The following is a 17,635-nucleotide window of genomic DNA, read 5'->3' as shown; positions in this document are numbered from 1 at the left end:
ACAGTATGCCACCCCTATTTCACAAACATCAGTTTTTACAATGTGTAAGAGACAATGCTTCTCATAATTTTACAAACATCATCATTTTTCCTCTAGTCAGTTTAATGAAATTTTATCAAGCATCCATTACCTTAATGTAGCTATTTTTTCTTTTTTTTAAAAGAGATTATATAGGGAATCCCTGGGTAGCTCAGTGGTTTAGCATCTGCCTTCAGCCCAGGGTATGATCCTGGAGTCCTGGGATCTAGTCCCACGTCAGGCTCCCTGCATGGAGCCTGCTTCTCCTTCTGCCTGTGTCTCTGCCTCTCTCTCTCTCTTTCTTTCATGAATAAATAAATAAAATCTTAAAAAAAGAGATTTTATAATTAATAGTAAAAATAATGGGCATTTGGCAGTCATTATGTCAAGCTTGCTGTTAATAACATCATTTATTAGATGAGGAACTTGAGATTTGCAGGAGTGACATGACTTGTCCAAGACTACACAGCTAGACTCAGAGCTAGAGTACAAACTTGGTTCTCCGCCTTCCCTAGGACCTGAACTATCATCATCGTCTTATGCTACTTCCCTAATTCTATCAACTACACAGTAGTAAACTCAGGTAATTGTTTCTGCCTATTCCCTGGTAAATTACATTGTACATTGTATTGTATTTTAGTAAATCATAACTCAGTAAATCATTTGCAAGAAGAAAACATTTATTTTATTTCAAGAGGAAAAAATACCAGTTAGTCATAGCTCTTATTATAGTCAGGCTTGATGAGAAAATTGAAACGAAAGCACTTGAATTTTCTTAATATGTGAATTTAAGCTTTTGTACCCAGAGGTATTTTAGAATAAACTTTAAGAAGTCAGAGATAGTGGGGTGTCTGGGTAGCTCAGCCGAGTAAGCATCTAACTCTTGGTTTCGACTCAGGTCATGATCTTGGAGTCCTGAGATCAAGCCCCTTGGGCACTGTGCTCAGAGCAGAGTCTCCTTAAGACCCTCTCTCTCCCTCTCCTTCTGCCCCTACCTCCACTCATATTTATTTTCTCTTTCTCTCTCTGAATAAATAAAATCTTAAAAAATAAAGAAGTCAGAGATAGTGGGTTATAATTTACAGAACATAAATTTAAGAGGACTATCAGCAAATCCATCATGATCTTTTCATGGTCACGAGCACAAGATAAGTGTTAAATTGAACAGGAAGAAATCTTTACCCCAACAGAAATGAAGATTTCTATTCTTTGTCTTTTTAAAGCAATTTTCTTCAACAGAGCCCCAAACCTGTTATCCAAATTTAATAGATAGGAATGGCTAGCTCAGGGCTTTGTACTTCTCAAAGCACCTGTGACAACAGGTGTACAGGATTCTTCATTAACCATTGCTTTAAAAAGCATGAAATCCTTGTTATTTCTAAGTGTGTTCTGTGGGCCAGCTGCTGGTATCACCTGGGAGCTTGTTAGAGATGCAAATCTCAGTCCCCGCCCACACATTTGGAAGCAGAATCTGTATCTTTTTTTAAACTCTGGCAATTGGCATGCATCTTAAAATTTGAGATTTCAGCCTCTGATTTTAATTTGCTCTCTAGCTAGGGGTACATTTAAATTTATTAGAGGAGGTATGATATCATTTTTAAAAATTATTTAAAAATTTGTACTTCATTTTAGGAAATAGAAAGTGTGAAGAGAAGGCCAAGAGAATTCTTATAAAACTAGCAAACAATTGCCACGGGAAGAACACTCAAGCAGTATCAAAAAGCACTGAAATACTTCTTTCTCTTCTATCAAATTTAGAATCATCTGAATTATTTGTGTTGATGCTGCAGGAAGAATTGCATTTCGGTGGTCACGTTTCATTCCATTCAGATGTGACTCAGGATCACTCCATTTGGCAAGTGATTCACTGGGAAGGAAATCAGCTCTCTCTCATCCCCTAAAAGAAAAAAAAATACATTTATTTCTTCTAGAAATTGTTGCAGAGTATAGAAACCTGACCTCCATAGCAGAGTTCACTGAGTGCTCATAGCACAGTTTTCAAAAGTGGAAAGATATAGAAAATAAAAATAAATTAGTAGTATGAGGCTATAATTGTCCTTCGATGCTCAGTTAGTCCATCTGAACTCACAGTCAGGGAATTGCATATTGGTAGGGGATGGTCTCCTCTTTTGAAGCTAAAAGGGACAAGTTTTTTCTGTGCTCCCTTGCCTCTAAAGGCACAGAAGTTAACACATTCTGCCATTCAAATGTACTCTCTTCAGAATTATTCTCAGGAGTTGGGGACACAAAGAGGCAGAAAGTGTGTTGACTTGAGCTCCTGGAACAAAGGTGATAGCAGTGAAAACCAGTGTCTATGCTCAGTAGTGGTGGCAGTGGTTTCTTTATAAAATGGTGCTATACAGCAGTTCGAGTCTTTCATTATACCCAGAATAATTAGCCTCAAGTCTTTTTGCCAGCTTCTCTCAAATTTCTGTCCTTTCAACTGGCCTAAGAAAGCTTCTACAGACAGACGCTGTGGTTGTATTTGAACTAAACATGTTAAATAGTGTACACCCTCATTTTACCCTGTCATATCTGCTTGGACCAACTGTAGTTTCTTGGCTTTGGGGCAGTTTCCCTGCTGTGGAGAGCGTCATCTCATCCCTTCTGCCTAAAAGTGTGAATTTTCCTGAGGTGAGATGCTTATGCCTCAGAACCTGTCTTCCATTTCCAGCTGTTGAGCCTGATATGACTAATGGTGTATTAACACTTGATAAAATTCTAAGCTTGTATAATAGGTCTTTTGCTACAGCGGGAGGGGAAAAAAAGAGGAGGGGAAGGGTCTCATGATGGTGTTCAGAATTGCAAAAAAACATTCCTCTCTTTAAGATAATGTTGAATGTGCTTTTTTCTAATTGACGCCAGTGCCTATCACTTCACTTTAAAAATGATAGTGTTATTTATAGTTGAGAGTTTTAAATGCTCTTTTGTAGATTTGAAAGCCTCTCCCATTTTATTTCATCACGTACCTCATTAATGATTTTATCTGAAAGGATCAATTCTATAGTAAAAAAGATACAGATCAGGTATTTGGCTTTGAAAATTACAGAGAATCAGGAAATAGCATATTGATATGGAGTCATGGTATCATCAACATTACATGCTATCTTTGCTCAAAATATTTCCTTGTCAAATGTCACACCAAATACAGTGAAGCATTAAATAGCTCAATATAAAACAACAATATTTGGAAAGCTTGTTTAATATTAAAGATTGCTGTTAAATACTACAAACCCTTATGCCAGAATGTCTCATTGAATTGTAAGCTCTGCAAAAGCAAGAATTTTGGTCTGTTTTGTTCATAGCTATATACAAAACAAAATATTAATGACAGGCACTCAAAAATATTTGTTGAATGAGTTTGCTGCTGTCAAAAATATTGATCACTGAGACTGATGCATGACTTTCTAAATCAGAATCTCCGTGGGTAGGGCTGGATAATCTGCAGTTTTTCACAGTCCTTGAAACAGACTCTGTCAAAACGTGAAAATGGCTCTGCTGAAATTCATTCAATACTTGTTATCTAAAGAAAACAATTCACTGAACATTAAAGTAACTAGGCTTTTCACATTTGTAAGGTTATAGCTACACCACCATTACTATACCAGTTCTATTGCAAAAGGAGTATTTTGACACAAATTAAATTAATTGGGGGGAATGTTTCCAGTTGGTGAAAGCTCTGTGTCATTGCTCTAGGTTTGAGGAAAGCAAATCATGATAGCAGAGGAGTGGCTTAGTTTCCTCTCCAACGTTAAGCATTCTTTATTTCTCCATTTATTCTCATCAACACAGATGAGTTTAGTGCTCACTGTGTGCCTGGCACAGACTGTGTGTAAATGAAAACAGATTCTAGTATTAACAGCAGGAGTTACAGGTAGAAATGAGAAGATAAACAAGAAATACTGCGATGTGTAACCAAACAAACTTAAGCTGAAAATGTGAACTCCTTTGAAAATTTCTCACAAATTTGACAGTGAGGTGGGAAATTATTAACAAAGAATCTGAGAAGTGGAGAGAAAGAAGAAAGTGAAATTGAATTTTGAATATATTTTGTGATAGAGGAAATCTAATACCTGAAGAATAAAAGAGGGCACAAGGACAGCATTTCGTAAAAGCAAGTAAGCAGAAGGGGAAAATCAGAGTGCAAATTTTGTCCTGTTCCCAATGCTACCGTATAAATGCCTGGGGGCACTCACCTGGCCCCCCTGAGCTTCCCACAATCTCCCTTTTCCAAACTATAACATTTTATGCCTGGACCACCCCTTGTGGTTCTTATTATGATTCCATGGCCCTTCAGCAACAATCAGAAAACTGAAAATATAAATGTTTATAATTACCAGACCTGGAAATCACACAGTACACCTGGGACCACAGAACACGGTGGAGGGGGGAGGGGAGCATGCATGCGCTGGAGGTTCTGCTTTTAGTCTAGGACTTCTTGAGCTCACTCTTTACAGGTGAATTTATAACATTTAAGCAGGAATTTAAAGCACAGGGAAGAGGGACACCTGGGTGGCTCCACAGTTGAGCATCTGCCTTTGGCTCAGGGTGTGATCCCGGAGTCCCACATTGGGCTTCCTGAATGGAGCCTGCTTCTCCCTCTGCATATGTCTGCCTGTTTTTCTGTGTCTTTCATGAATAAATAAAATCTTTTTTAAAAAAGTGCAGGGAAGAGAAAAGGCGAGTGGTCCAAATGGTCAGTTGTTGAAATCAACCAAGGTCTCTAAAACAAAGTAACCTTAGTGGGGTGTATGGCCTACTCTATCCAGTCCTGTGGCTGGCAATGTATTCATGGGAAATGGACCTCTTCACAGTGGATGCCTCTTTGAAATGGATGCCTTACAACCAAAGCTTACTGTCCAGGTGTACACTGCATCATAATAAAGTTCTTTATTTTGAATTATTGTTACTTGATCTAAAAGTGAAATGAGGGCCTAGCTTTTCAATTCCTTCATTGTTAATCATTGTCCTAACATAGTTTTTTTTAATTATTTCCCCATTTATTTGATTTTTTTTAAAGATTTTATTTATTTATTCATGAGAGACACACAGAGAGAGACAGAGAGACAGAAAGAGAGGCAGAGACACAGGCAGAGGGAGAAGCAAGCTCCATGCAGGGAGCCCGATGTGGGACTGGATCCCGGGACTCCAGGATCATGCCCTGGGCTGAAGGCAGGTGCTAAACTGCTGGGCCACCCAGGGATCCCCTTCCCCATTTATTTGAAATACCATTGCATATCATATACTATACTAATGTCTCATTGGAAAGTCACTCAGTAGCTGCATTCTGCAGTAAGTTATTCTGTGGATGATATCACCTTCACAAAAGTATTGCTTTAACTTTTTTATTTTTTATTTTTTTGTATTTTATTTTAAGTATTGCTTTAATTTAAAAATATTATATGTTAAGTCACTTCTCTTTAATTTTCATGATTATATTTATCTTAGTTATTTTCCTATGCTAATTTTTATAGATTAATTTAGAATTATTTTCAAATACCTCTGGGGTGCTGATTGGTATAACATTAAAACTTACTCATTGAACATAATTTCATTGAATGAACTTATTCATTCATTAATCACTCATTGGTGCTCGTTCAAAACGTATTTTTCTATTATTTGAAGTTTTTTCTTCCAATGATAAGAAGTCTTTACATTTATTTGGGTATTTAAAAATTACATCATTAGAGGGTAATGTTTCATAGACATAGATCACTAGCATGTCATGATATATTTATTATTATATATTTTATGTTTATAATCATCAATCTATTTCAATTATATTTTCCCAAGTTGTTATTATTCTTATATAGAAATACATTGATTTTGGATGTTAATTTTATACTCTGCTACGTAACTTATTCAGCCTTATATTTCTGAGATTCATCCCATATTGCAAGTAACTATAGTCTGTTAATTTTCATTGTTATGTGGAAGCTCATTACAAGATTATAACACTCTGTTTATGAATTCTACAGTCGTTGGGCTTTTGTTCCTACCATGTTTTGGCTTTTTAAACAATGCTGCTATATACATATATAACTTACATATATATGTATATATAACTTACATTATATATGTAAGAGTTTTTTAAGGATATTATACCTATGGATGGAATTCCTGCAATTACAGTGCTTTTCCTTTAAAGTCCATAAAACCAAACTGTCTTATGATTCAATTTGGAATCAACCACCAATTTGTTCAAATTTCCTTTGCTATAAAGCCTTGCCAAGATTTGATAGTATCAGTCTTCTAAATTTCTGTCCATTGTGGGTATGCAGTGATATCTGCAGTGATATCTCATCTTGGTTTGTATGTTCATTTACTTTATTATTAGTGAAGCTGAGCACTGTTTCATATTTTTATTGGCCGTTTAGGATATTCTTTTCTAGGAAGTACTGATTCAAAAAATTTAGCTCATTTTTATTAGTTTCTTTAGTATTAGTAGGGATTCTTTTAATATTCTTATATTAAACCTTTGTATATAATACAAATTGTAAATCTTGTATGCCTTACCTTTCTTCTCTTTTATTCATGTCATGTGGAAAAATTTTTAATTTTAACATAATTCAATTTATCAATCATTTGATTTATGGAAGAAAGAGTTAGGTTTTCTATTTTGTTAAGGAAATGTTCCTAACTTCAAATTCTATGTATTATTTTAAATCCTGTATACTTTTGCCCTTCATTTTTTATCTTTGATTTATTTTATTTTATTTTCATATATAGTATAAAGTAGGGATCTAATTTCATTTTGTTTCCTATATAGATATCCAATGATTTTGGCATCATTTCTTGAAAATTCTCTCCTCCCTATCTGCTTTATTAACTCTGACATGTAACAATTGCTCAAATATTCCTGGGTTTGGTTTCTTTCCTGGGTCTCCCTATATGGGTTCCCCTGGTCTTTTTATCTTTGTACCAATGCACACAGTCTTGATTATTAGAGGCTTATGATTAATTTTGATATTTGGTAGAGTAACTCTACATGTTCTTTTTGTTTATTGTATCTTGATTATTCTTGGCCCTTGGCATTTCCATGTAAATTTTGAATTACAATTAGAATATATGCCTGCTTGTATATGTTAATTTATGTAGAATTAACATTTAAAAAATATTGAATCTTTGAAATTATGGTCATAATATATCTCTCCAAGTGAATACTTCCTTTTTAAATAATTCTTAATATTTTATAATTTTTTGAGGTATTTTATACATCTTCACATTATTTGTTACTTTTATAAATGCTGTATTTCTTTAAAGATTTTATTTATTTATTCATGAGAGAGGCAGAGAGACACAGGCAGAGGGAGAAGCAGGCTCCCTGCAGGAAGCCCGATGTGGGACTGGATCCTGAAATCCTGGGATCACGCCCTGAGCCAAAGGCAGATGCTCAACTACTAAGCTACCTAGGCATCCCTAAGTGCTGTATTTCTGAATTTCACTTTCTAAAATTGTCAATGCTATAAAGTAACAGTTTGTTTTATAGATAGTTTTTTTTTTATGTTTTGCTAAGCTTTTTTATTCTATTATGTATAGACACTTCAGGATATTCACATACAATTATCTTAAAATAATGGCAGCTTTATTCCTTTTCTATCCTTATATTACTTACAGTTGTCTAATTTCATTGTATATACAATGTTAAATAGCAGTGGTAATAAAGGGTTTTCTTTCTTCCTTTCTTTCTCTCCTCTTCTTTCAAGTTCAGCTTTTTCTTGAACATGTTACAAAATAAGTTTTGTCAAAAAGGTCAAAGCTCATGTCATCATCATACTCCTCAGATTCTTCTTTGTATCTAGAGATGTTTACAAAACTCAAGAAAACACCATACTGACTAGATTAACAGTTTATTTTACAAGGATGTAACTCAGGAACAGCCAGATGGAAAAGATGCATAGGGCAAAGATGTGGGAAGGGGTGCAGAGATTTTTTGTTCCTTCCAGGTGGGCCACCCTCCCATTCGGTAACCAACCCAGAAACTCTTTCATTATCTTATTTATAATCTCAAAAGAACATTTTTTAACACTTGTATGGTATTTATGGGAATGTTTTTTTAAAAGAGACTTTCCTTCATTTCTGTTTTTATGCTTTTTAAGTAAATACTTGTATGCTTTTTCTACATTTATTGTTGTCAAATAGTTTTTCTATTAGTTAATGTAGTGAATTATATTATTTGATTTTCTAAATTATATCAACTTTGTCTTTTTTTTTTAAGATTTTATTTATGTATTCATGAGACACACAGAGAGAGGCAGAGACCTAGGAATAGGGATAAGCAGGATCCTCGCAGGAAGCTCAATGTAGGACTGGATCCCTGCACCTGGGATCACACCCTGAGCTGGAGGCAGAGGCTCAACGCTGAGCACCTAGGCATCCCCAGCTTTGTCTCTCTGGATTAAAATCTAATGGCTATATTTACATATATAAACACAAACAAATGGATTCAGTGTGCTAAAATTCTGTTGAGGACTTATCTGTTTATGTTAATGAGGAAAATATATTTTCACTCCCCTATAGTCCTTGCTATATTTTAATATTAAAGTTAAGCTAGATCATAATGGATTGGAGACTGTGTCCTAGTTTTTTTATTCTCTGAAAGAGATGATGTTAAACAATGTTTTGTAGAATTTACTGGAAGCTTTCTGACATTGGAAGGTTTTTTTTTTGAAAGGTGATATTTGTACATATTAATATGAGGAAATATATGAACTACATCGGTAGATTTTTCTAATGGAAACAATCCTTACCTTCTTGAAATTAATGCCGCTTGACCATGAGTGTTTGATCAGGGAAGCAGAACAATTATGAATGACAAAGCATAAAGGAATTATTATAAGGAATAGGAAGGGAGAACTGAAGAACTAGAGGTCTGGAAGGAGATAGTTGGAGGATCAGATAAAAGTTACTTATCAGGGATCTTAAAATAGAGAGCTAGTAGAGGAGTCCATAGAATGCTAGACTTCTGTGTCAGGCAATAGGCCAGAATCTCCATATATTGACATGCTGACAGTCTAGAAGTAAATCAGGCAAGAGTTGGGATGAATTGCAATCCATGAGTACAGGCCAAATCTTTCATTCACCATCTTTAACCTTGATTATGAAGTGATATGGTAAAAAAGCTTCATTTGGCCCAGGATGCATAATCTGCCAGATATCTAGTTGGATATAAGGTGCTGCAGGCCCAGTTGCTGCTGATTGGCAGCAAATAAACCAGTGGATGACACATGGGATGCAGTGGCTCCTAGATCCCTACTCTGACTTTCAGAAGGTAATGATTGCTGCTTTACTTCTGCTTCCCAGATTTAATGCAAATTTTTCTTGTGCCACATACCTGGCCCAGAACCATACATGGGAGTGAATTATGGGAAATACAGTTCTCATTTAATTAATTAATAATATAAAACCACAACTACAATTAACTTGAAAAATACATGTCTCCCTCTGCCTCTCTCTCTCTCATGAGTAAATAAATAAAAAATTTAAAAAAAAATACATGTAAAAATGTTTCACTTATAAATTTTAATTTATATTTAGCAGTTATATTTGTGTGTGATCTTAGAAGGGCCTTTTTTCCAGGTTTATTATCAATATATGCTATTTTTACAAAGAAAAAGGCTAATTTATTTCATCATGAGTCTCCAAATTAATTTTGCAAAATCATGCCAAGTTATCTATGCTCCTTGAAGATATGAAATCACTGCTGAAACAAAAGAAGAAAATTGGCAGAGGATGGTGTTTTCTTTTTTGAGGAGTAGTTATTTGGCAGCATTCTCAATTTTTAAAATTATTTCATTGGCGTTTTGATAATCCATTTAGTTCTTAACTTTGTTAATTTATATTTTCCCTAATAATCAGCCATGCCATCCAGATTCCAGATTAGCCTGGTAATAACAAATTTAAAGTAATCTTTTATATCTTTGCTAATATAATATTCTCTTCTTAATTTAATTATCTTTTTTTCTAGATTAAACTAGAAGTAAACAATCTCTTTTATTGATATTTTTAAGGTACCAGTTCTTAGATTTGTCTAAATCAATTTTTATATTTTTCTAGGTCATGAATTTTTCATGTTAATTTGTTCCTTTTGTTTTCTGTATTTTTATTTGAAATTGAGGAAGAAGACTGATGTTCTTTTTTTTTTTTCTGATGTTCTTTTTATACAGTCTTATAGGTTATGTTAGTTTAGTTGGTTTGTTTTTATATAATAATTTTTTTATCTTTCAGCAATCTCTACATCTCATAAATTATTAAATGTAATATGCTCATGAATTTATGTCCTTTCTAAATATTGTGAACCTATTAATATTGCCATCTTCTTTATCCAAAAATGACCCTTGCTAATCCAAATATTATAGTAATGTATTTATAAAATGTATTGACAGTACTATTTCTGATTTTTTAAAAATTCATGGTACAACTAGGTTTAGTTTTTGATGTATTATTTTATATCCTAAATTTTAAAATACTTACTACAATTTTGTATCGAGGTATAATGTATGTGTGAAGTACACAAATTGTCAACATACAGCTTCATACAATTTTTAAAATATGCATACAATGTGTAACCATCCTCCAAATAAGCGTATAGAAAATTTCCAGTATCCCAGGTTTTTCATGCCCTATTCCAGACAATAACTCCCACTTCTGCAAAAAAAGTAGTCCACTCTGAATTCTGTTCCTGCATATTAATTTAATCTATTCTTGAGCTTCCTATAGAAAGAATCACAGCATCTACTTTTTAAAATCTAAATTGTATCTTATGTATTCTTCTGATTTTGGCCTTACTTCCTTTAACACTTACCTTTGTTGTTGCCTTTGGTCATAGTTTGTCCTGATTATATTACTAAATGGTATTTCATTTATACAATATACAATTTATTAATCTACTTTAGGATTAATAGGTATTTGAATTGTTAAGTATTTAGCTATTATGAACAAAGCTGAAAATAGTGTTACTATGCATGTTTTTGTTTTTGTTTTTTTTGCGGGGGGGGAGCACATGTATTAATATGTTTTAGTTCTATACCTAAGAGGCATTTCTATCACAGGCTAGAAGTATGTTTCACCTTAGTAGATACCACCAAATTGTTTCCGAAATGGTTGTACCAATATATGCTCCCAGCTGCAGTATGTCAGGTTTCTGGTTGCTGCATATCATCAACAAAACTTGGTATTGTTCATCCAATATTTTTTGGTGCTTACTATGTGACAGGTATTTTAGTAAATGCACTTTTATTAATGAATTTCCACCCAAAGCAGTATCATAGAGTAGTTATTGTTCTGCACAGAATTTACTTTTTGTTCTTGTTTTGGTGATATTTTATTGAAATACAACTTACGTGGAGTTATATTAAATATGTTTTTTACATATAAAATGTATTTTCTCTATCAAGATAGAGAAAATTTTGTCACCTGGAATTCTTTCTTGTGCTATGGCCCCAACCAGTCAGTACCAAATTAACCCAGCAAGCACAATGATTATTCTGATTTCTATTGCTAAAGATGGATTTGGCCCACTTATAACCTTATATAAATGGAATCATACAGTATATACTCTTGTGCCTGAAGTCTTTCACTAAAACTTATGTCTGTGAGATTCAACAATGTTGCTGAGCTCATTCTCTTATAGTGTGCATAGTAGTTCATTCTTTTTTATGCTATTTCACTGTATGAATATTATTCCACAGTTTATTTACCTATTCCATGTTGAGGGGAACTTGGGTTTATTACATTATGAAGCCATTGCCAACAAAATTGTTATGAATGTATTGATCATGCCTTCTGGTCAACATCATTACTTACTTCAGGGAGGATATACTCAGCAGTACAGTTGCTGAGTAAGGACATATGTATGTTTAGTTGTAGTAGATAAAACCAAAGTGTAATACCCTGCTTTTTATTTCTTTGTTTTAACATTAGTTTCAGAAAGAATATTTGCTACCTAGAATTTACAGTCTCTATTTCATGGCAACACTGGATAATGGCTTTGTGAAATTGAAAAAAAATTTGGAGCAACTGTAATCAGAAATGCCAAATTATTGATGGTTATTGTTGCTGCTTCAAATATGTATTGAATTAATGTGTAAGAAAGCCCATTCTTTCATGTTAAATACTTGGGAGGGAGGAGAGGAGGGGGTCCCTTTCTTAAATGAAAATTTCTTAAATGAAAATAATTACTGCGATTTTAAAATTTCTTCATCATTGAATGTGAGACCCTTCTAACACGATTTAAGAAGCTGTACAAGTATAGGCAGAGTTATTTTCCTGTTTACATTTTTTTTGGTTTGTTTTGGGAAAGAATTGGTAGGTGTCTAATTACTGTTTACTTCATTATTATATTGCAGTAAAAGTTTTAAAACCACCACCACCAAAAAAAAAAAAAAAAAAAGAGTTTTCAATATGGGTTAATTCAGTTTTCACTACCATTGACAAAGACTTCCAATTTTTCCAAGTCTTTGCCAACACTTGTTATTACTTGAAATTACTTTTTAATTTTAGTAATTCTGGTGGATGCATGATGGTATCACACTGTAGGTAGTTTGATTTTCATTTTTTCTGATGACTAATGTTATTTACTGTGCATATGTTGACTTGCCATTTTGGTATTTTCATAAATGCCTGTTCAAGTTTTCTGCCAATTCTTTTTTATTTAAATTCAGTTTGCTAACATGATAGCATGTTAGGATAGCATCCAGTGCTCATCCCATCAAGTGCCCTCTTTTGCGCCTGTCACCCAGTCACCCCATGCCCCCACCCACCTCTCCTTCTGCAACCCTTTGTTTCCCAGAGTTAGGGGTCTCTCATGGTTTGTCTTCCTCTCTAATTTTTCCCCAGTCGGTTTCCCTCCTTTCCCATATAGTCCCTTTCACTATTTCTTATATTCCAAATATGAGTGAAACCATATGATGATTGTCTTTCTCAGATTGACTTATTTCACTCATCATGACACCTTCCAGTTCCATCCATGTCAAAGCAAATGGTAGGTATTCATCCTTTCTGATGGCTGATTAGTATTCCAGATATATATATATCACATCTTCATCTGTTCAACATCATGGCTCCTTCCACAAAGTTTTCTGCTGAATTTTAAGCTGAGTTGCCTTGTGTTGTGAATCTCTGCTTTCATTTTGTTGCTTATCTTATTGCTATCTTGATTTTTATGAAATGTAGTTTACCAGTCTTTTCTTTTATGGTTAGTTCTTTTCATATCCTATTTAAGGAAACTTTATATTTGTGAAGATATGTTCCTATGTTTTTCTTCTAGAACTTTTAGTATTTTATCATATGTCTTTAAGTGTATCATGCCTTCTGAGTTAATTTTTAATGTGTAGTATAAAAAGGAGATCTAGTATCATTTTTTTTTCTGTATAATAATCCAGCTATTCCTGCACCATTTATAAAACAACTCTTTCCTTACTGAACTGTAGTGGCTTCTTCTTGTAAATTAAGAACATGTATTTGTATTGGTATTTTCCAACACTATTCCATTCCATTAGTGTATTGTAATAATCTCATAGCAATATCATACTGGCTTTACTACTGTAATTTCACAGTAAGTTTGGTAGCATGATTCTCCAACTTGTTACTCAAGATTTTATCTATTATTCTTGACTATTTCCATAATTATTTTAGTGTAAGCTTGGCAATTTCATAAATAAATAGACAGATAAATATGAAATTTAAAAGCAAAATAAATTAACAAGATAAAACAAAATTCAACTTGGATTTTATTTTTTAAATATTTTATTTATTCATGAGAGACACAGAGTGAGGCAGAGACATAGGCAGAGGGAGAAACCGACTCCCTGCAGGGAGCCCGATGGTCATGACCTGAGCCAAAGGCAGACACTCAACCACTGAGCTACCCAGGTGCCCCTCAACTTGGATTTTAAATGGAATTGCATAATCTGTATCTGTAGATCAGCTTTGGGAAAATTGATATCTTAACATTACAGAGCCTTCCAATCCATTGGAATGTTATACTTCTCAATTTATTTAGGTTCTCTTAAAAAGTATTCATCTTTTGTAGTTTTAAATGCAGAAGTATTGCATTTTTTTAGATTTATTCTTAACTATAGAATTATGCTAAAGGATTATTACTTTTTACTATTGTAAATGTTTATGTTTTCCTTTTCTATTTTTTCTTTTATATGTAAATACAATTAGATTTTGTACATCAATATTCTAGTCTATGATCTTGCTCTACTCATTATTCCTAGTAACCTGTTTAAAGATTCATTTTGATTTTTAAAATACAAAATCATTACTCTTCCTTTCCAATCTTTCTAATTTTTATATCTCATTTTTTTTCCTCATTGTGCTGGTTAGGACTTCCAATACATTTTTGAGTAAATGTGGTGATAGTAGAAAACTTAGTAATGTTCCACAAAAACTTGAAAAATTATGTATTCTACAGTTGTTGGTATAAATTAGATTAAGTTGGTTAAAATATGCTATGCAAATTTTTATGTTTACTGACTTTTATATCTGCTTATTTATTTTGTGCGAGAGAGCTATATTATTAAACTCTAACTATAATGGAAGATTTGCCTATTTCTCTTTTTTATCTACCTTTTTTTTCTTCATCAGATGAAAAAATAAATACATAAGGATGGGGTGTCAGGCTGAGATTAAGCCTTTACAGCTTCACCTCTTGGGCTTCAGTGGTCTATTGATCTAAGATAGGAGAAAGGCATCAGGAATTGAAGTCTTTATTTTGCAATATGCTCAGATACCAGCACACTTATACCAGCAACATTTCTCTAAACAGGGGAATGTTAGTATTGTTTCTAGAATATTTTAAAAATATCTGATGAGGCATTTGACTGAATGTCAAAATATATTCATCTTTGAAAAATAATAGAGGGGAGAAGCATTAGTGTTATCTGTTAGGAAGTGATTGCCAGTAGTCAGTCAAAAAAATGATACTATTTAGTCTGTGATGGTGGCAGTGAAGAAAGAAAGAAATAGTTTTAGTATAATTTGGATATGGCAGAGAGAGCATTTTATAATGCATATAAAGTAAAGGCCAAATGGGTGAGAACATTTAGAAATAAGAAATGAGTCCTTATTTGAGGCATGAACTTTAAGAATTTAGGTTCTTTTTCAGTTTACTCTGATCTTCTCTTTGCTTTTAAAACCCCACTAAGGGAACAACAAACAATCTTAAGGACATCTGCATAAGTTTGGAAAGTTAATTCAAAATTTATTATTTCAGTGTATTCAATATAATTATACCACAAATCTTTTGATATCCAATTATGTGAATGACACGTAATAGGACTATTTTTGACAATATTAGCCACTAAAATTTTTTTAGGTGCACTAATAAATGAAAGTTGATTATTTATACTGTGATATACACTGATACTCGCAACACTAACAAAAGCACTTCCAGATTTAAATTACATTACTTTTAAATTTTTAAATCTTTCATTCAAATGAGGATCTTGTTTACATTATGAAATAATGCTGATTTGAAAATGTGCTTAATTACTTAGGACTTCAAACCAAGTACTGAAGAGTTGATAATGATGCACAAAGTTAATTAGAAAACATATCATTAAAGGTCAGGTTAGAAAGTAAAGCTTTAACATTTTAATATTTAGATGAAAGATGTGGAAGCACAGAGTAATGATTTATTTGAACTAAGATATGAATGAATGGATTTGCCCTATCATCAGGCATCAGGATGGATATCAATAATTGTAATGTTTAATACTGGTTGTGGTTAAAGATAGAGGCTGAATAGTTGCTTTGACTAGTCCCTCAAATACCTGTTTTCAAAATCTTTTAACCACTAACATTCTTAATATATGCCATTTTTATCTGAATCCATGATGTACTATTCCATTAAACGGCTTGAAATGACAAATGTAAGTGCTATCTGACTAGTTAAAATGAATCCTAATACGTACATTTTTTTAAATAAGTGATCTCAGTAGCATGAGCATCATGTATTAAACATGTTCCCTATTCAAAATGTCCATCATGCCAAGATGTTAATGAGTAGTTTTTGTCTTTTTATAGAATGTATTGATTCAAGGCACTTTTAGAATGATTTTTCTTAATCCTCCTTTCAAATATGCTAGTTAACATAACTTACTCTACCCTGACATCCACTTATCCAGAAGGAAGTCATATCAAGGCTGAGTGACCATTCATTTATTTCATAAACATTTGTTGAGCATCCACCATGTTGAAAAAAAGGATAAGTTATGACCCTGTTTTAAGGAACTCCAGGTCAAATGAAGAGTCGAGTAAAAAGGGGGAAAAACAGTCATGATGAAAGTGACAAGTATACAAACAGAGATAAAATGAAATGAAAGCCCAAAAGAAGGAGTTTGGAGGACTTAGCAGAGATATCCTAGAACAGGAGATATTTGAGTTGTATCTTGAAGGAGGAAAATACATTTGGCAAGCCAACAAATTAAGGAAAAGCATTTTTGACAGAATAATCGACTTGATAATGGATATATGTGGTTTGAATGCTTACTATGAGGCTAGATTAAAAAGTGACCTTTCTTCCTCATGGGAATCTTTTAATTACCATTAATATTTCCACACTCCAGATTAAGAAATTGAGTCTCAGAACCGTCTTTTAGCTAGCAAAGGATAGAGCTGGGATTCAGACTCAGCTGGTCTATGTCTAAACTCCATACCCTTCATTGCCATGTGCCACTTAGATGACACTAGAAAAGATGGAGATGGAGAGTGAAAGCACTTAAGAGGCTTTGGTAATGAAGTTTTAAGGTCCCCAAGGCCAATTTTAAACACCAGAGATCACAATTCCAAGTGTGCCCTATGCCAAAAGTACAAATACCTTTTATGTGCGTGTATTTTTTAATGGCCAGGTGATTCAGAACTTAAACTTATGGATTTATTCTACTGACAAAAAATGGAGTGCCTGGACCAAAAACTATAGTCTTCTCCAAAATTTTCCAAACTGACCTTCTTCCTCTTTATCTTATTATAATAGCCTTGGAAAGAAATAATCATAAATATGCCTCTGGTGGTCTTTTTACCTCTTAAAATATATGTAGCTTTTTCTTTTTTTCTTAAGAGAAAAGATTGTTTAGGATTCTTAGCAACTCTTTCTCACCTTTAATAGTGTATATTTAACTAGTGTTTGCTTATAACCAAGTCTACCTGGGTTTTTGTTGTTGTTGTTGTTGTTTTGTTTTTTTGTTTTACTCTGAGAGAAGTTTTGGAGATAAGTCCTGAAAAACTAATAATGGTCCTGAGGCAGGACGGTGCATCCAAAATAACATTCCAGCTGGCTTGGTGTTTGTTTGTTTTACAGGAATGTTCTGCTTTAGAAATGCCCGCTATATAACCCCTAATTTGAATATATATTTAGGACAGTAGTTGGTACTGTCACATAATAATTGACTGCAAACTTTACTCATGAAGAGGTGTTTCTAAGCCAAGCACGAAAACTGTCAAGGGGTAGAGGGAAAACTAAATGCAAAGCAGCAGTACAAGGGCAGTTGATGACACTCACCTAATTAAAATCCTTTCTACTTATTCTTCCTTGTCAACAGGAGAGTAAATATAGATGATAATAAAGAAAAATTGGATTTAGTGCTCATATCACCTGTGATCATTGCTAAGG

General features: G+C 33.4%; 1 long non-coding RNA gene across 1 annotated transcript in view; it reads right to left on the bottom strand.

Annotated features, from left to right (window-relative positions):
* Positions 1 to 677: 677 nt before the first annotated feature.
* LOC112665605 (uncharacterized) overlaps positions 678 to 17,635 on the bottom strand; it is a 33,859-nt gene continuing 16,901 nt past the window's right edge. The window contains exon 3 of the long non-coding RNA XR_003140488.2: positions 678 to 1,915. This is a non-coding gene — a long non-coding RNA (uncharacterized LOC112665605). The remainder of the gene's footprint in view (positions 1,916 to 17,635) is intronic.

This window comes from Canis lupus, chromosome 27, assembly GCF_003254725.2.
Source record: "Canis lupus dingo isolate Sandy chromosome 27, ASM325472v2, whole genome shotgun sequence".
Lineage (NCBI taxonomy): Eukaryota > Metazoa > Chordata > Mammalia > Carnivora > Canidae > Canis > Canis lupus.
The sequence above is the reverse complement of the archived record's forward strand: the minus strand, read 5'-3'. Positions and strand labels throughout refer to the sequence as shown.